Source organism: Pezoporus occidentalis, unplaced genomic scaffold, assembly GCF_034315485.1.
Source record: "Pezoporus occidentalis ecotype Australia unplaced genomic scaffold, CSIRO_AGI_Poc_V1 ctg9, whole genome shotgun sequence".
Lineage (NCBI taxonomy): Eukaryota > Metazoa > Chordata > Aves > Psittaciformes > Psittacidae > Pezoporus > Pezoporus occidentalis.
Genome location: NW_026916262.1, coordinates 2,926,555 through 2,945,000, shown reverse-complemented (window position 1 = coordinate 2,945,000; position 18,446 = coordinate 2,926,555). Strand labels below are relative to the sequence as shown.

Below are 18,446 nucleotides of genomic sequence, written 5' to 3'. Positions count from 1 at the left end.
ATTTTATTTCATCTCCAGATTGCACTGATATAACACCTTATTTGATATAACAATATAAATCCAGAATAACTTAGTGCATTTCAATCACAGTTTGTTCAAGCATTTTCAGGAACACTGGCTTACCAGGAACACAGTTTATGCTTAATTTTAAGTTCAGATGCCTGCTATCTAAGGGAAAATTATCTTTTAGTGTTTTGACAGGGAAAATAATATCACAAATATGGAGCTATGTCTGTGAGGTTTTATACACTTTAGGTTTCATTGTTAATGCCTCATAACCACAAATCCTTTGTAGGCAACAATTAAGAGAACCGAACATGACTTCTTGGGGCTCTGAGGTATCTTTGGCACCATACCTGCTCAGCTAGCTGTCACCTCCCACAGATTGCTGTGCCACTGGAGAACTGCAGGAGCTGGCAGGAAGATGAGCTCTCTGAAATCCTGAAGGTGTTTCCCTGAAGCTGAAGAGACAGATGCTTCTGTTTAGAAAGTAATTTAAAGGTGATGTTACACAACCATTAATTAGAATACCCTTCAGGCACCCTAGAGAGCAGATACTGACCTGTTTATCACACAGCAATTACCTTCCTCCTACTTGTAAACTGAGAATCAAGTTGTCAGCCGAATGTCAAAATATTATCTTCACTCTTTTTCATATTTTAACCCTGTTCTGGATGATACTTAGTGCCTCACTGAACACTAGTTCCTATGTCTCTTCTAGAGGCTATTGATCTGCTTCTGTATTACTTTGCTCCCTGTCTGTAGCCTGATATATAACTTCCTGCTCAGAAATATCAGATTATAAAGTTACATTTAAACAGCGCTATTCCCTTGTTGTTCAGGAACATCTAGATTTGGGATAAAAAATCAAGCTTATATGCACAAAAATATATACTTTGTGGGTTTCTGGAGTTACTGATCACTAGAAAAGCAACACATACTCTATAAAACAAATGGTTATTCCCTGTTTAAATCATGAGAGAATATGCCACTTCAGTCACTAGGTTTAACTTTCTCAACAGTGATGATACAGAATTTGGACACTGAGTTATGTGGTTTTCTACTGGGTTGGTTTTTTTTGTATGCTTGTGTCTTAATCCATTCTAAACTATAGGAGACAGAAGAAAGAGTGTGCAGACTAAAAAGTATGTGCTTCATTTCATATGTGACTGATTTCCTATTAGTACATGATATTTACATTGTTAGGTAGTTCCTTCACTACAAATTGTGTTGGGACTGACTAGTTCTGCATCTGCTGCAGCATCATTTTGAATTCATCTGGGAGGTGACTTCCTCATTTCCACTGTGTTATGTCATGATCTTACACTGTGCATTTGGGGTTTTTAATAAGCACTGCTTCCCTAAGAGCCATGAAATCATCCCTTAGTCTCAAATTACGCACGTGTTAGCATCATATAAAATGTTTTCAGCTAGAAGACCTAGCTATGCTTGTACTATCTCTTGCTTATAAAATATTCAGATTCAATTAAAAAACAACAGTGATCAAGGTGGAAAGGAGGGTCTGTGTGTTAGTACAGCTCAAGGGTAATGATCATTGTTACCTGTTAAGTTACACAGTATAACAGGGTGATATCTCATTTTAAAAATAATGGGATTTGTACAGCGTCTTTGTTAAGATCTGGGTTTGCTTCTGATTTGTTCTGTTTCTTTCACTGAAATGCAGAACATCTGGTCTGAAAAGCTCAAGCCAATGTGTCAGATGAAGATTTATAGAATTACAGTGATTAAAAAGGAAAACTGTTTTACAATAAACTGACACATCTGTTAAGTGTCAATATTTACTTGCAGGCAGCTTTTGATGTCTTATAGAAAAATAGATTCTTCTTCTCCCTTTGCCTTCTTTTTGACTGAAATCAATATCTGAAAAATAGAAAGGAGAGAGATTGCATTTGGCTGTTCTCTTTCAAGACATTTTTGCACTGATTCTAGGTAGTGGTAAAGGAAAATGATGACCTTTTACTATTTATTTCAATATTGATCTATCTATGCTTCATCTGTTCTTTCCATGGTCAGTTTTTAGCTGTCAATAAGGCATTGTCCCCATAGCTGCATTGGATTGCTGTGTGTATACAGCTGAGCTTGTTTAAACCATGTTGGCACACGCTACATATCTGTAGAAATTAGATTTTGCCTTAATTTAAAGACAGGAAAAGCTGTTCCACCACTCATTCTATAATCTGTGTTTTCAACGGATATAACCATTTATTTTGGCACAAGTATAAAATCTTACTTCAACACAAACTGCACGAGCAATGGCATTACATTGGTTTTTAGGAAGGCAGAAAAATCGCTTGTGAATGTCAACTCCTATTTTCTCTTTTCTCCAAAAAACCTGCTAGTTTAAAATAAAAGCAGACCTAACAATGGTAAAAACATTCCTTGGAAGAACATATTCTACTTTTGAAAAAGGTATTTGTTTTGGTTTTTTTTCCTTGCCCAGAATGGAATATTTTCTCAGGTAAAAAACCCCACATATGTTATTAAATTATTGTAAGGAATTATATAGATTGGATGTTTAAGATGTCCTAGGTTGGCTTCAAGCCTACAGTTATATCTGTTTGAGGTATCCCTACTGGGCAGCTGCCAGATGGAATGTTACAGAATGGAATGATACAGATTGCTTGAAAAGCAATACTGCTGTTTCATAGAATCATCATGGAATAGTTTGGGTTGCAAAGGACCTTAAAGGTCATCTACTGCCACGGGCAGGGACCCCTTCCACTAGACCAGGTTGATCAAAGCCCCATCCAGTCTGGCCTTTAACACTTCGAGGGACAGGTTTGCATAGCTTCTCTGGGCAACCTGTTCCACTGTCTCACCACCCTTATATAAAGAATCTTTTCCTAGTACTTTACCTAAATCTCCCCTCTGTCAGCTTAAAGCCATTCCCTTTTACTCACCTTCTAGTTACACCTTAGGAGAATGAAAAGAGAAAAAAAAATATTCTCAAGGAAGCACTCAATAACTTCTACAGAAAGTATAAAAATACATCTGTTTATATACTTGGGATAAATGTGTATGAGACTTGCATATTTCTGAAGATCAGAATACGTTAGCCAGTTTTTGAATGTGTCATGATATTTTGTTCCTGTCAAACTTCCATAAAATCCCTTGCAACTTCAAAATATTCTCTCTTTCTGAGGGAATACTGACATATCTATCGCCTGTAAGCAGTCTCCTAATTTCACAAAACTTGCAGTAAGATAATCTTGGGGTTTTTCTTACATCTCTTGTTCAGTTGAGGAAGTTGTCCAGTGGGTGAAAGACAAGAGAACAGACAGACCAGCAGACTAACACACAGTGTGACTGGACATTTGTCCTTTGTATGAAATCAGGTAAAAGATGCTCTTTGTTTACCAAGGATATAAACAAGCTACTCGGGAGAGAAAACAGTGCTAAAAGACTTCATGTTCTGAAAACATCAGAGAAGATATTGTATGTGAACTTATGAATGCCATCTGGAGAAAAGTGTAGGTAGCACATGGAGAAGAAAAGGCAGAAGAAAAATGCACACAGTTTAATGTACTGATTGTGCTTTTAAAATTTGCAGGCAGTGATTTCCCATAGATCCCATTTTAAAGGATTAAATATATTGGCATACTTGAGAACATCCAATTTAGCCTAAGGAAAAATGGGTCACAGATTACTGCTTTTCCAGGAATGACTTTGAGGAACATTAATGTAATAGACGACAGGAGAGGACAGAATAGCCATCACACAATACCTTTAAGTTTTGAACTTGCTGGAAAGATCAGGCAGTTAGTGTAGGAAAATCTGAGCAACCTTAATGCACTGAGAATTGTTGCTGCAATAAAAAAAGGCAAGGAGAACATTGGATTGTATAGCTAGAGGGCATACAGTATAAATCAAAGTAGTTGATATTGTATCCATGTAAGCTATAAATTGAACATTACTTAGAATGGTGTATATAGTTCTCTCGTTGTATTTTAGCAAGGGTATAACTGTGCCTGACAAGAGAATGTATAGTATATTAACACATAGACTAAAGTCATGTGTTGAAGATTTATGTAATAATTAGAGAGGCAGAAATAAACTTTAATAAGCTTCTTTAATTAAAAACCTTTTTTTTTTAATAGACTGGGCTTACAAATGAGCTGTTGGCAGCAACTCTGAAACCTATTGCAGGTTAAACCTGAACTTCTGTTAAATGTAAGAACTCCAAGTCTACTATTTACATATTAAAAGACAGAATTCAGATGCTCAGCAGCCTTCAGTTTTATGATTCAGATCTTGGAAAAGGTAACTGTCCTGGGTTCAGCAGTAGCAGTCATGGTTTTTTTTCCTTTGTGTTAGCTGGTGCAGTGCTGTGTTTTGACTTCCAGCCTGAGAACAGTGTTGGTGAAGTCAATGTTTTCAGTTGTTGCTAAGAGATGTTTACCCTGACCAAGGACTTTGTGAGGCTCATGCTCTGCCAGGGAGGAGGGGAAGCTGTGAGGAAGCAGAGACAGGGGCGCCTGACCCAGGCTAGCCAGGGGGGTATTCCATACCACAGCACGTCATGCCCGGGGTGGGGGGTAACTGGGAGTTACGCGGAAGGACACGGGCTTCCGGGTGGAACTCGTTTTCTTGGCCGGTGGTATCGTATTCTCTTCCCTTGTTATTTTCCCTTATCATTGTTGTAGTTGATAGTAGCGGTGGTGATTTGTGTACATTGGTTGCTGGACTGTTCTTGTCTCAACCGGTGGGAGTTGCACTTTTTCAATCCTCCTCCCCGTTCCTCCGGGAGTGGGGAAGGGGAGAACCCCGGTGGGGGGGACGGGACATGGACCTCGATTGTTGTCAGCTCGGCACCACTCACTGGGAGTGAGTGAACAAGTTACCTGACTGGGTTTAAACCACGACAGTAACCCAAGTCAATAACACAATAGTCCAGGCAGCGATTGTGATTATAGGTCCAAAGCAACACCCAGACTTATCTCACAATATAGACCTATGCAGATATTCCTCAGAGGGTATCTCTTGATGAGATATAATTGATGAAGTGGGATATTCTAAATAATTTTACAATATATGCACCTACCCTTCCTAGGGAAATGTAATTAGACGAGAACTCTGTGTTAGCTTTGCTTTGTACTTGGAAAGAAAGTCTTCAAACAGGGTGTCAGGAAATACTGCATTTGGTTTTTCTGGGAAAAAGCCTCTATATATGAGAAAACAGAACTGGCTTTTTACTCTCCCTTGCCAATGAACATCAAGCTGGTTTGATGTCTTCTGTTTATTACGTTTTTGCTGTGGGAATTTGAAACTGAAACCCACTTCAATATTATCTTATTTTGTGAAATAAATTGTTTCATTCCCCCATCCATCAAGTAAAGCACACAGCACTGGATTAGTTTAGATTAAGGGAAACGAGGAGGAAAAACAAAAAAAATAAAATAAAAAGAAAACTTCAGTGTGACAATGCACTGAGTGCCTTTTCTATAGAGGTGATAGAATTTTTTCCCAATCAAAATAGCCTGAGAACTCTACTTGGAGGGGAAGCTCTGAAATTTAAAGGTGCAGTAGAAAAGTAAATGAGTAAATGTGTTATTCTGCAACATGAATGAACATTTGCACTTACCATTTTATTCTTGTTGACTTGAATAACGGTGAGTAAACTGTTTCACATCATCCATCTTTACATTTTCCTTTTCTCTTGAAATACATGTGCACTGGTAGTAGGAAAACTACATTGATTTTGAGAGCTTGTAAAGAGATATGGAAAAAGGGACAGTAGCTATGTTGCAATCCCAGCGACACTGGCAATGACCTTTTTTCCCTTGAATCTGTCTCTGTCTCAATCTATTTGTTGCTAGCAGTTTAACGTATGATTTTCTTATGATGGATCTCCTGCTTTTAAGTACAAGACCGTTCTAAAGTACCTCATGACTTTCTTCAGTCCTGGCAACAGGGAAATAACTCTTCCTATATGTCGTTTGAGCCACATATAAATATCTAACTGACATTAAAGAAAGTGATAATGTTAACATTAGAATCATGAGAAACAGTTAAGCATGCACTGTGGAGTTATTTTTTTCTTTTTCTATAGGTTCCTTTGCCACTACATAGTTCTATTAAGCTTCTGTACAATTATTGCTGCTTTCAACTAACAAAATCTATACTCATAGGAACTTGGCAAACATTATCTCAAAAGACACATTCCTACGGCACAGGTATCTTGAAATGTGTACAAAACTACGACTTTACACAAAGGGCTTGCTGCAGCCTTCCAAAGGACATTGATCTAACATGCTGTTTTCAGTGTGATATTTTAGATGATTGAAATATTCATGTAAGCCATTATAAAGAGTCCCACAACTGGGAGTACCATTATCTTGAATTTATTCATTTCTATTTGGTATGAGACTGATGTTTCAGAGTAGGCATTTTTCCCAGCAGAAGTTAATGCTTAAGAAAAATAAAATTTACAGCAGATATATAACAAATACATTGTTTTACCAGCTGCAAAATCCATATACTACAATGATGAGGAAAATAGTCTGATATTAAAGCAGAAACCATGAATAACTGACAAATAATTACTTCATTCACAATGATGCTCAATTTGCCATATTATATGCCTTAGATTTCCCCTTTTCATCAACAATTTTGAACTGCTAGCATACAGTACCAATACTTGACTTTTTCCTATGGGTTCTTGGTAATTTTTTACTGGTCTTGAAAAAAGCGTTTGTGTAATACAATACAGGTAGTGTGTGGAAAATGCATAAATGTACTTTAGGTGTCTGTTTTTTCCACAAATCTCACTTTCTTTTAACAATTAAGCAGCTTGCAAAGTGAAGGTCGCTGCAACTTCATTTATTATACCTTTGGTGTACTTGGTGTTCTTTATCTAAGAATTTACAAAGGTATATATTCTGAAAGTATGAAAATCCGTATGTAAACCTTGTGTCTCAAAGAAACAAACAAACATGTAAAAAAGGAATGCTCAGTGTTCTGTCCAGAAAAGCAAGAGTTGCATCCAAGGAAGAAAAGGAAATCATCATGTGCAATGATCAGTTCCATCTTCTTAATGGTAGAGGAATTCAGTTTTTCACTGGGGAGCAGACATTAAAATTAAAATTTCAAAACTTTTTCAGCTACTGTAGCTCTAAAAAATCACTATGAAATACCTTAACCTCCATGTTTTCTTAGGGAAAAAAAAAAAAGAAGGCAAAAACCTATAGATATACCACTTTCACTTTACAGAAAAACTATCAAGTTTGAAATTGAGATGAAGCCTAAGCAGCTTAATTTCCAATGAAAGCTACTAAAACACAAGTGGTTGATAATCAAAATATCACATCCACTGTAAGCTTAATTCAATATTATAGTCACCACATCAAAGCCCACATGTTCTATGCACTGTATAGGATGAAAAGGGGTCTGTAGCCAAGATGAGAAGTGACTTGTTCCAAGAGATCCTATGGCTTGTATCTTGCGGGAGTCTAGATTAGATTATTTTGTTGACTCCTTACAGAATACAACTGAGAGAATTACCATTTGTCTTCACTGTCTTAGAAATTTTCTTTTGAAATTATTGTCTCAAAACTTTGGCTTTTCAGAAAATTTTTACCTATCATCTGATAGCAGAGGTATCTTCAATCTGTAATATTTGATAACACCTTACTGTCAAAATGAAAAAAAAATGTAAAATAGCTTGTGAATATTCACATGCCATATCCCAGAAAACACATAATCCAAAGCACAAAAGTTTTATGTTACGAGTCAAGTTTATACTTCATGAGAATTTTCTGTATTTCTTCTGTGAATACTTGATGTCACTTCTTTATTGCCTCTCTTTAAAAGACTCCCTTTATGGCTTTTTCAATTGCATGTGTGGTCTTCAATCCTTAAATCTTATTACCACATTTATTGGAAGAAATCAAATCCAAACCAAACAATTAGAAATAGATGGTAACTGATAGGTTACTGCTGTATCTGTAGGTTTCAGTTCCCTAAATATTCATCATTCAAACTTGGCAGAATTTCTTAGATCTAAACTCTAACAACTGGCCCCTTCAAGTCTAGCAACACATTTGGGACAAATTAATTTTTATGAAAGCTCCTTTTTCTTTCTTACAAAAAGCATCTGAGACGCATAAAAGGCATCTGAGAGCATCTATACACATGATTACCCAAGGGAGTCAGGTACTCTTACCATATATATAATGAAATATCTGTCTTTCTTGGGTAATTATGTGTATACCAAAATGTTCACTGGTAATTGGGAAATCTTACCCACCATCTACTTAAAGTGTTGAGTTTTTCATTTGGTACATGAGAAAATTACCTGGGGAGAAAAAAAAAAAGTGATTGCCAAAGATTACACAGAATGTTCTTTCATCATTGTTCCTTGCAGAAACAGGATGGAGAAAAAACACAAACATAAGGAGATGAGATGAAAGGAGGACTGCAAAGGAAGCCAGACTTCTAAACTCAGCTCTGTGATCTCTGTGTTTTTCTCTAATGGGTGTCCTCCCTGACTAGCCCAATGTTATGTTAAGTAACAGGCATGTGGCATTTTCTGCAGCCAGAATGCAAAGAAAAGCACTGTACTACCCATTTGGATGAATCAACTCATTAAATAAAAATCAACTCCAACTTTCATCTACAACTTGAAGCAAACCAAACTTTTTTGAGGGATATATATACACACATATGTGTGCATGTATTTCTCTATATAAATACATATATTAAAATCTGTATGCACAAATATAATCTTTCTGAAAAAGCTGTGAAGGCTAATGTCACAGGCTTTTATGCTTACCACTCAGGTGTCCATTTTCTGTGGATATGACTAGGACAGAGATGTCTTCAGTCAATAACCTCATTCATCATAGTTGACAAATGCAACAGCAGTTTTGATGGGAACATCTGAGTCATAAAAGGATGCCTTCAAGCACTCTAGATTCCTTCTGGGCTATTTTCATAAAAACCTCATTAGTATTAATGTAGCATTAAGGATGGATGTCTTTAGCAGATAACAGCAATGAAAGATTGCCTAAAGGTTTGCCCCTACTCTTCCAATTGCTTACCTCCCTTACTTCTTCTTGTCATATAGGACAGAGGTAGATTTAGACTAGTCACCCTAGACCCCAAGTATGAAGGGACCTCATCCTGAAAGGCTGGAGCTGTGGCACAGTGGTGTGACTTTTCTTCCATTCTTGTGACCTCAGTCACAAGTTGCATGCAGCTGCTTAATCTGAGGCCCCATTCTACCAACTTGGAAAAAGCAAGGTAGAGGTAGCCACCATCACTCAGTTTTCTCAGGGCACAATATTCAAACTCTTGTGAACCTGAAGAGTTTTTGTATAATTACTTTTTTTTTTTTTCCTACCATTTTAGTATTCTTTCTGTTATGACTATCAGTATTGCCTGGGACACCGATTTGATGTTGGTGTGGATTTTTTGTCTTTCACAGCATGATCCTTTGCAGGGATATTAAATACATATGGCAGTCCATTGAGATCAAAGAGGATATCAGAGACAAAACTGCCTGGTGGCTAATGATGCAGAATTATTCTCTGACCCATCCCACATTTAAAGGACTGCACAGACCAAAGACTGTTCTAAATAGTCAGCCTGAATATCAAGGAGCTGTTCCATTTCACTTCCCTTCAGAATCAAATAATGGGCTGTTGCCCTTATCCTTTTAGTCCAACTTTGCTTCTGGAGTCTCAGGTATTACATTTAAGTACAGGAGGCAAGACTAGAGCATAAGGATCAGCACCCACATACAATGTAAGAAAGTAGAGAATCTCCATGGCTATTCGAGTGTCATCCTCACATACCCTCTAGGCAACTGATGGGTTTTTCAATCACCTCAGTTTCTGCCTACGGTCATGCACAATGTGCTACACATAAATTGCTCTCAGCCTTTTCTCCTGAACCATAAATGAGAGGTATCTTATGTTAAGCAATTGCATCACCCTCTGCAGTGCATAATGGGATCTGAATTCAGCTGCCAAGCCGAAAAGCAGAAAGACGCAGGTCTTTCTAGCACATACCCTTCTTCTCACTGCTAAGGTATTCATAATTATGTGGTGGGCTGAACTATCTCCGTATTTTTTTTTCTGCAAAAGTAGATATGTGTGTTAGTAAAAAACTCTTAGTTCATGGCTATGAACAAAAGGCACTCTCTGTCTTTCTCTAGCCAGTCACTCATGCATAAATCCAATTATCTTTTATTCAGTGCTTCACTTAACTTTCACAGTATCACAGTATCACAGTATGCTAGAGATTGGAAGGGACCTGGAAAGATCATCTAGTCCAATCCCCCTGCCGGAGCAGGAACACCTAGATAATGTTACACAGGAATGTGTCCAGGCGGGTTTTGAATGTCTCCAGGGAAGGAGACTCCACAACCTCCCTGGGCAGCCTGTTCTAGTGTTCCGTCACCCTCACTGAGAAGAAGTTTCTTTTCCTCATCTTATTTCTAAAGATCCCAGCTGTGTTAGTTGTTACTGTACAGGCATCCAGCATCAAACTAGTGAGCATTATACAAAAATACCAGAGCACCTTGGAATTTACTGTTGTCTAGGCCTTAAATGATTGGCCAGGTTTTATAACTTTAAAAAATTCATTTTCTTGAAGAATATTCACAAAGGAAGAAGGCTGAAAAGTGAAAGTAGAAGACTCTCCAGTAGTCACAAACCAACAAATATCTTGGATTATTTCTTTGTCTTGATTCTTTTCCCCTTTTCTAAGGGTGCATATATAAAACAGGAAAAGATACAAATTTAGGCCACTGAATCCTTCAAACTGTAAATATAAAAACATAGTAGGTATGATTTTTTTTTTCTGTTTCAGAGGGAAGCTCAGAGCCATATTTTCCAAGATATATTTTTTAACAATGTGTCTTGCACCTATCAAAACGCTGAGTCAACTCTGTTTATTATATTGACTTTGATTTGAGGGGGTTGTTTTTTGTTTTTTGTTTTTTTTTTATAGCTGAGATAATCTCACTATTTATTCCCCATAGATTTGGCAGTAATTTCTTTACTTTGTGAATAAAATTGGTTCTTTGATGAGTATTCCTTACTCTTGCAGTCTCAGCAGTGCTGTCTTTATAGTTAGAGGAATGGCAAATCTTGTTTCAGACCAGCAGCAGCAGCATTAGGTTGCAGTCAAATACAGTTGAAGAAAATCTCCCATCTTTGTAACTTCTAGTTTTTAACTGTTTGTCAGGATAATGTATATGCCATTTGTATAAAGTACGAGGGTAAGTTGCAAAATTAAACCAGTTGAAAATAACAACTTGGAAATGTGGAATGAGAGAAGACGGTGCAGCAAAAAAATCACTTTCCTGTGTTTAACAATAATATTGAGAGCTTTCTGCACCTATAGTGACTAGTAACATAATCATCAGTGGAAAAATTAAATATTACTAACAAGGCATAGTCTCATGCAGGACTGTCATGGTTTAAGTCCAGTCAGTAACTCAGAACCACATAGTCACTCGTTCACTCTCCTCTTTCCTACCCCAGCTCCCGGAGGGATGGGGAAAAGAATCGAAAGAATGTAACTCCCATGGGCTGAGATAAGAACAGTCCAGAAACTAAGGTATAACACAAAACCACTACTGCTACTACCAATAATAATAATGATAAGGGGAGTAACAAGGGGAGAGAATACAACTGCTCACCATCCACCCACCGACCAATACCCAGCCTGACCAGAGCAGTGATCTAGCCCTTCTGGGTAACTCCCCCCAGTTTATACACTGGCCATGATGTGCTGTGGTCTGGAATGGCTCTTTGGCTAGTTTGGGTCAGGTGTCCTGTCTCTGCTTCCTCCCAGCTTCCCCTCCTCCCTGGCAGAGCATGAGACTCAGAAAGTCCTTCGTCAGAGTAAACATTACTGAGCAGCAACTAAAAACATCAGTGTTATCAGCACTGTTCCCAGACTGAAAGTCAAAAACACAGCGCTGCACCAGCTACTAAGAAGAAAAGTGACTGATACTGCTGAACCCAGGACACCAGCGTCAGCACCGAGAGACAAGCCATTGTTTCCTGTGGAAAACAGTTGAGTTTGCAGCCATTTCCTTGTGTCACTGCTGTTATGACAGTAAGGCTGATGGAAAGCCAGTCGGTGTCAGAAATTTCAAAGGATGAAGGCATTAGGCATGGCAATGACAGCACAATCAGAGAACAAAGATGCCACCATTGGAAAAATCAAAGCAGCTCTGGATCTACACAAGAGGAAAGCTTGACACTGTAGCAGATAAGAGGACTTTATTCAAAGTAAGCTTCATTGCCTAGAGACCATGTGAGAATTTGGTTATCAGTTATTTCTCCTTAGTGGCAGGTCAGATTTCAGACTCATTTTAACAGCAGCTCCAATTTTCCTAAAAAATTGGTATGCCAGTCCCTGTGAGCAGCTAGGAGCATGTGAGTGTTATTATTGATTGCAACACACCTCAACCACTGATTTAAACTTACATGAGCTCCTCTCTCACTGAAGAGTTCCAAAGTAAGAATGATTTACATCAGAAATAGGCAGATGTAATGAGATAAAAATCAGTGTTTCACAAATGTGACTGCTATGGGGATTTTTTGTAAGTAAGCTACTTTTGCAAGCGGGCATGCTTATTCACAGAGAAATTTTATCCAGAATAAAACTATCAAAATAAAGACAAAAAGATAGTCACAAATGTTCAGGTGACATCTCTGAACAAGTGTCAGCAGGATCCTGAACATGTATTTCCCATAATGTATATGATATTCTTTATCACTGTAAATGTAAAACTTTCATTCCAATCCAGATGAAAAATAACTTCCAAACCATCAGAGACTCCCACAAAATAGAAATCTTATTTTCTAGCTATGTTTATTCACAAGTGTTTGGTTTTGTTCACTACTAAGGTCTTTTTTTAATTAATTCAAAACATGTAACTGAAATAATCCCCCATAAAATATTGAAATTGCATCTTACTTGCCAAAAAGGCATTTCCTTATCCTCATAGCTTATTTTCAATGAATATTTATTACTTTCTCTAGTCACTAAATTCCCCATACATCATTTCCACACCATTACCTCAGAGAAGATTTAAACTCCCAAATTTTTTGTTCAGTAGATAGTGAATAGATGTGCGCTCCTGACTGCAGTCCAACACAGCACCCATTTCTGTCCCAAGGTGAGAGAGGCGTACATAAGGTGTGCAAAACTGCATTCGTCCAGCATGTCTAAGTAAAACTTCTAATGGCATCCACTAGTTCCCTTTAGAGAAACTGCTACTTTAGTGGATGTTCCTCATCAAAGGCATAAAAAAGAGAATTCATGCTCCTCTTTACTGAAGTCATTTGGATATTACTGCCTGTTTCTGCTTCTATTTTTGCCTACAGGTTACTAATCTCCATAATCTAATGAGCTCACTGTAATTTAGTTTCAGGAAGAAGAAAGGTCATAGAATGATCTTTGTTGAAAATAAATTTGTGTAGGCACAGCTCATGAATCCATGTTTGTAGAATATCAGACTTAATAAGCCATGTGGAACTGAATTCTGGGTTTCTTGGTTGAAAAGAAAACCCTGTTGAAGTGATGATAAAACAAAACAGGTATTCCATTAACTTTTACTTTCCCTTGCCTTTTCTGAAGCCAGAATTTTACCTTCCAGCCTAATGTATCTTTCATCTGATCTGCAAATTGCTGGGTGCTTCAGCAATTGTAGTGGTGTTTAGTAGGTGACCAAGCACTCAGCACTGCACTGGACTGAGTGCTGAAGTGTGGGAAACTGTCCAGCTGAATGTGAAAATCCAAGTTTTTATGCATATATTTAATTACTGCTGTAAGGCAACTGGTGAGAAATACAGATATTATAATTTTCATTCATAACTAATTACATTGACCCTTCTTTCTTACAGTTTATTTATATACAAAATTATAGATAAATGTAAATATTTAAGTGTAATTTTTGTATTAGTGTGACTTAAGGTTTCTGGGCATACACTCTATAATAAGACTATGAGTTTTAAGGTTAAATATATTTTCTAATAGTGTATATCCTTAAAATATAATAAGAAAACAGTGAATATACCTTATGATCACAGTATTTTGGAGAAAATCTGCATGGAGACCTCATAGCAGCCTTCCAGTATCTGAAGGGGGCCTATAAGGATGCTGGGAAGGAACTCTTTGTTAGGGACTGTAGTGATAGGACAAGGGGTAATGGGTTCAAACTTAAATAGGGGAAGTTTAGGTTGGATATAATGAAGGAGTTCTTTACTGTGAGGGTGGTGAGGCACTGGAATGGGTTGCCCAGGGAAGTTGTGAATACTCCATCCCTGGCCACGTTCAAGGCCAGGTTGAACAGAGCCTTGAGTGGCATGGTTTAGTGTGAGGGGTCCTCCCCATGGCAGTGGGGTTGGAACTAGATGATTATAAGGTCCTTTACAACCCTAACTATTCTATGATTCTATAAATTCACATGATGCAGGCTTTGAGATGACATTATTTAAATAATATATCTTAAGCAAAGAAATAGCAGCATGTAAATATTTTGAAAATAAGAATATGGATAAGATAGGGGTTTTTATACCTCTTTTGTGTCAAAGATACTCCTTATGTCAAAGAAACTGACCTGCACATGTACATTAAATCCCAAGGGTTTTTTATGGGTGTAGAAACCTAAATCTGTAATTTCCATGAATTTAGAAACTAATGGCACATAGGAATAATTAGAAAAAACTTTCATATTTTTTTTAGGGGTTTGGGGTATCTTTGTGTCAATCTGTTGTTGTGGTTTTTTTTTAAAGGGACACAACCTCTTTATTTTCGAGTAATTCATTTCAAGCATGTCTATGTGTGAAATATTAAGTGAAGGAAGATTGCTTGATATTGGTAATCAAAAATTAAACATTTGGTCTTGTTAGGTGTTAACACCTAGAACTTTGCTTTATGGTCAATGGAAAATCAGGCATCTCCATATAGTAAATCACCCTTAGTGTCTCAGGCACGTTTTAGAATGACACTAAAGGATCTCTAAAATCTATGACCTTAGCGGTATTCAGATGCCTAACAACCAAAGAAATCAATGAGATCTACACATTTAGATACCTTTCAGGATGTAGATCTAGAAAACCCTTTTACGGCTAAGAAGCTAGTAAGATAGAAATATTTTATTTAGGTGCTTTGAAAACATAATCACACATCACAATAATAAAGCATACAGAACTCAAACCAGTAACTGAAACAGAATCATAGAATCTTAGAATCATAGAATAGTTAGGGATGGAAAGGATCTTAAGATCATCTCTTTCCAAGCCCCCTGCCATGGGCAGGAACACCTCACACTAAATCCTGCCACCCAAGGCTCTGTCCAGCCAGGCTTTGAATACCACCAGGGATGGAGCACTCGCAACCTCCCTGGGCAACCCATTTCAATGCCTCACCACCCGCACAGGAAACAATTTCTTTCTTATATCCAATCTAAACTTCCCCTGTTTAAGTCTGAACCCATTACCCCTCGTCCTGTCACTACAGTCCCTAACGAATAGTCCATCCCCAGAATCCCTATAGGCCCCTTCAGATACTGGAAGGCTGCTATGAGGTCTCCATACAGCCTTCTCTTCTCCAGGCTGAACAGCCCCAACTTTCTCAGCCTATCTTCATACGGGAGGTGCTCCAGTCCCCTGATCATCCTCCTGGCCCTCCTCTGGACTTGTTGAGGACACCAGAACTGCACACAATACTCCAGGGGAGGTCTCATGAGAGCAGAGTAGAGGGGCAGGATCACCTCCTTCGACCTGCTGGTCACGCTCCTTTTGATGCAGCCCAGGATACGGTTGGCTTTCTGGGCTGCGAGTGCACACTGAAGCCAGCTCATGCTCATTCTCTCATCAGCCAACACTCCCACGTCCTTCTCCGCAGGGCTGCTTTGAATCTCTTCTCTGCCCAACCTGTAGCTGTGCCTGGGATTCCTCTGACCCAGGTGTAGGACCTCGCACTTGTCATAGTTAAACTTCATGAGGCTGGCATCAGCCCACCTCACAAACATTTCCAGGTCCCTCTGGATGGCATTCCTTCTCTCTAGCGTATCAACCGAACTGTGTTTGCAGCTTCCAGCCTGTTCAGGTGCGGTCTTGAGCCTATGCTACAACCTCAACTGAGTGCCACTTTGTCGTGGTTTAAACCCTAGCCAGACAGCTTGTTCACTCACTCCCAGTGAGTGGTGCCGGGCTGGAAGCAACTGAGGCTCCCCCCACCCTTCCCCGCTCCTGAAAGATGGGGATGAGAATCGAACGAGTGCAACTCCCACGGGTTGAGACAAGAACAGTCCAGCAACCAATGTACAACACAAATCACCATCGCTACCACCACCAACAACAATGATAAGAGAAAATAACAAGGGAAGAGAATACGATACCACCCGCCGAGAAACGAGTCCGACCCAGAAAGCCCGTGTCCTTCCAGGTAACTCCCATTTACCCCTACCAGCCATGATGTGCTGTGGTATGGAATACCTCTTTGCCTAGCTTGGGTCAGGTGTCCTATCTCTGCTTCCTCCTGGCTTCCCCTCCTCCCTGGCAGAGCATGAGCCTCACAAAGTCCTTGGTCAGGGTAAATATTACTTAGCAACAACTGGAAACATCGGTATTATCTGCAGTGTTCCCAGGCTGAAAGTTAAAACAAAGCGCTGCACTAGCTACCAAGAAGGAGAAAAATTGACTGCAACTGCTAAAACCAGGACACAGTTTCTGTTTTCAGGTTCTTGCTTATAATTCAGACCTAACAGTTAACAACACTTGGAGAGGATAGCTATTCCTTTTAAGCAAGCTTTTGTGCATATCCCAAGAGTGCAGACCACAGGAGGGAGTAACAGTTTAAACACACGCACATTCCTGCACAGCACACAAAGAAAGAAACCCTCCTTTAAACATTACTACCTCTGGTGGACCAGAAGGGTTTTCTCAGGTCCTGGATGACAGCTAATTACAGGAAAGGGGCTTCAGACACTCCTCAAATTTTAAGAAATCTGGTTGCTATGCAACTAATCTAGAATATGAGACCTGCACTGGCTTCCTGTTTTAATATAAATTGAACATGAATGGAGCGTGAAGAAGTACCCCACATGAGTGTCTGATCATTTAGCTATTGACTGTTATGTCATATCACAGAATTAGAACAGATTGGGCTGGAAGAGACCATAAAGATCATCTAGTTTCAACCTCCCTGCCATGGGCAGGGCCACCTTCCACTAGACCAGGTTGCTCAAAGCCCATTCAAACTGGCCTTGAACACTGCCAGGGATGTGTCATCCACAGAAGTTTTGGGCAACCTGGTCCAGTGACTTACCACCCTTGCAGTAAATGTCAAAATAAATAACATATATAATATAATCATACCATATTATATAGTATTATATTATAGCAGATTACATATTATTTATTATAGCATACTACGTTATATCGCATCACATTATATTATGTTACATTATATTATGTTATATTACATTAATTATAATATATAGATGAACAAATTTTTTTTCCTTATTACACTCTTTCAGAATTTTCTCATGAAACATAGTTCATCTTTCCCTGGTGAATGTAGCACTGACTTAGAGCTTTCAACAATATTTTCTAGACCCACCACATCTCCTTCCATCTTGCCTAAGTTAGGTTTTAGACAGAGCCTTTTAATTTAGGTATTAAAACAGTTAAAGAACCTACATTGCTGCATGAGAGCGCTGTCTGTAGGTAGTGAAGAATAAAGGTGGGTGTTATCTTCATAGTGTTGAAACTGAAGTCTATGTTAATTTTATAATCTTCTCAATTTTAATATACATAGGACTGTACAGGTAAGGAAGATCAAGGCAAAGGATTAACTGCCTGACAGATCATTTGAGATTTGTTTGAAGAGAGATGCCATTATTTAGTCAAATCTTTCCACTCAGGAAACATATTTTACATTATCTTTTTATTATGTATATTTGGGGTCTTATCTATACATGCAATCTCAGGTTTGGTACACCTAGAGAGCTCTCTATTGATGTGAAAAATTGCATCATTGCCTGAAATATAAAGGGAAGGATCTATCTCCAGTCCCTATGCCCAGTATTTCAAATACTCAAGAAATATCAAAGAAGAGCAGTGTAAACATTTGTCCACTGACAGCAGAACACAGCAAAAATGATCATAAATGAAACAATTTTTATTTCAAGGATGAAATTCCCTAATTAGGACAACTTAAAAAGATTGCTACTATCCATTCACAGGGTCAAGTTTATTTTGGGCTGCTTTTCTGTATTCTGCAATTTCTGTAGTCTGTATTCTGTAAAATGTCAACGTTTTCCCCTATGGTGCAATAAAACACTCTTTTTACCTCTCCCATCAGGAACTTCAGCAGACACTAATTAATCCTCTGGAGAAAATGTTTCTAAAAATAACAAGGATTTATTATCAATGAATCAAACTTATATTCCCCCC

General features: G+C 38.3%; 1 long non-coding RNA gene across 1 annotated transcript in view; it reads right to left on the bottom strand.

Moving 5' to 3' along the window:
* Positions 1 to 8,939, bottom strand: part of LOC134156780 (uncharacterized) — a 13,234-nt gene extending 4,295 nt beyond the window's left edge. Inside the window, exons 1-3 of the long non-coding RNA XR_009962061.1 lie at positions 8,792 to 8,939; positions 5,603 to 5,726; positions 357 to 461 (exon numbers count right to left, since the gene is read on the bottom strand). This is a non-coding gene — a long non-coding RNA (uncharacterized LOC134156780). The remainder of the gene's footprint in view (positions 1 to 356; positions 462 to 5,602; positions 5,727 to 8,791) is intronic.
* Between the last annotated feature and the right edge of the window lie 9,507 nt (positions 8,940 to 18,446).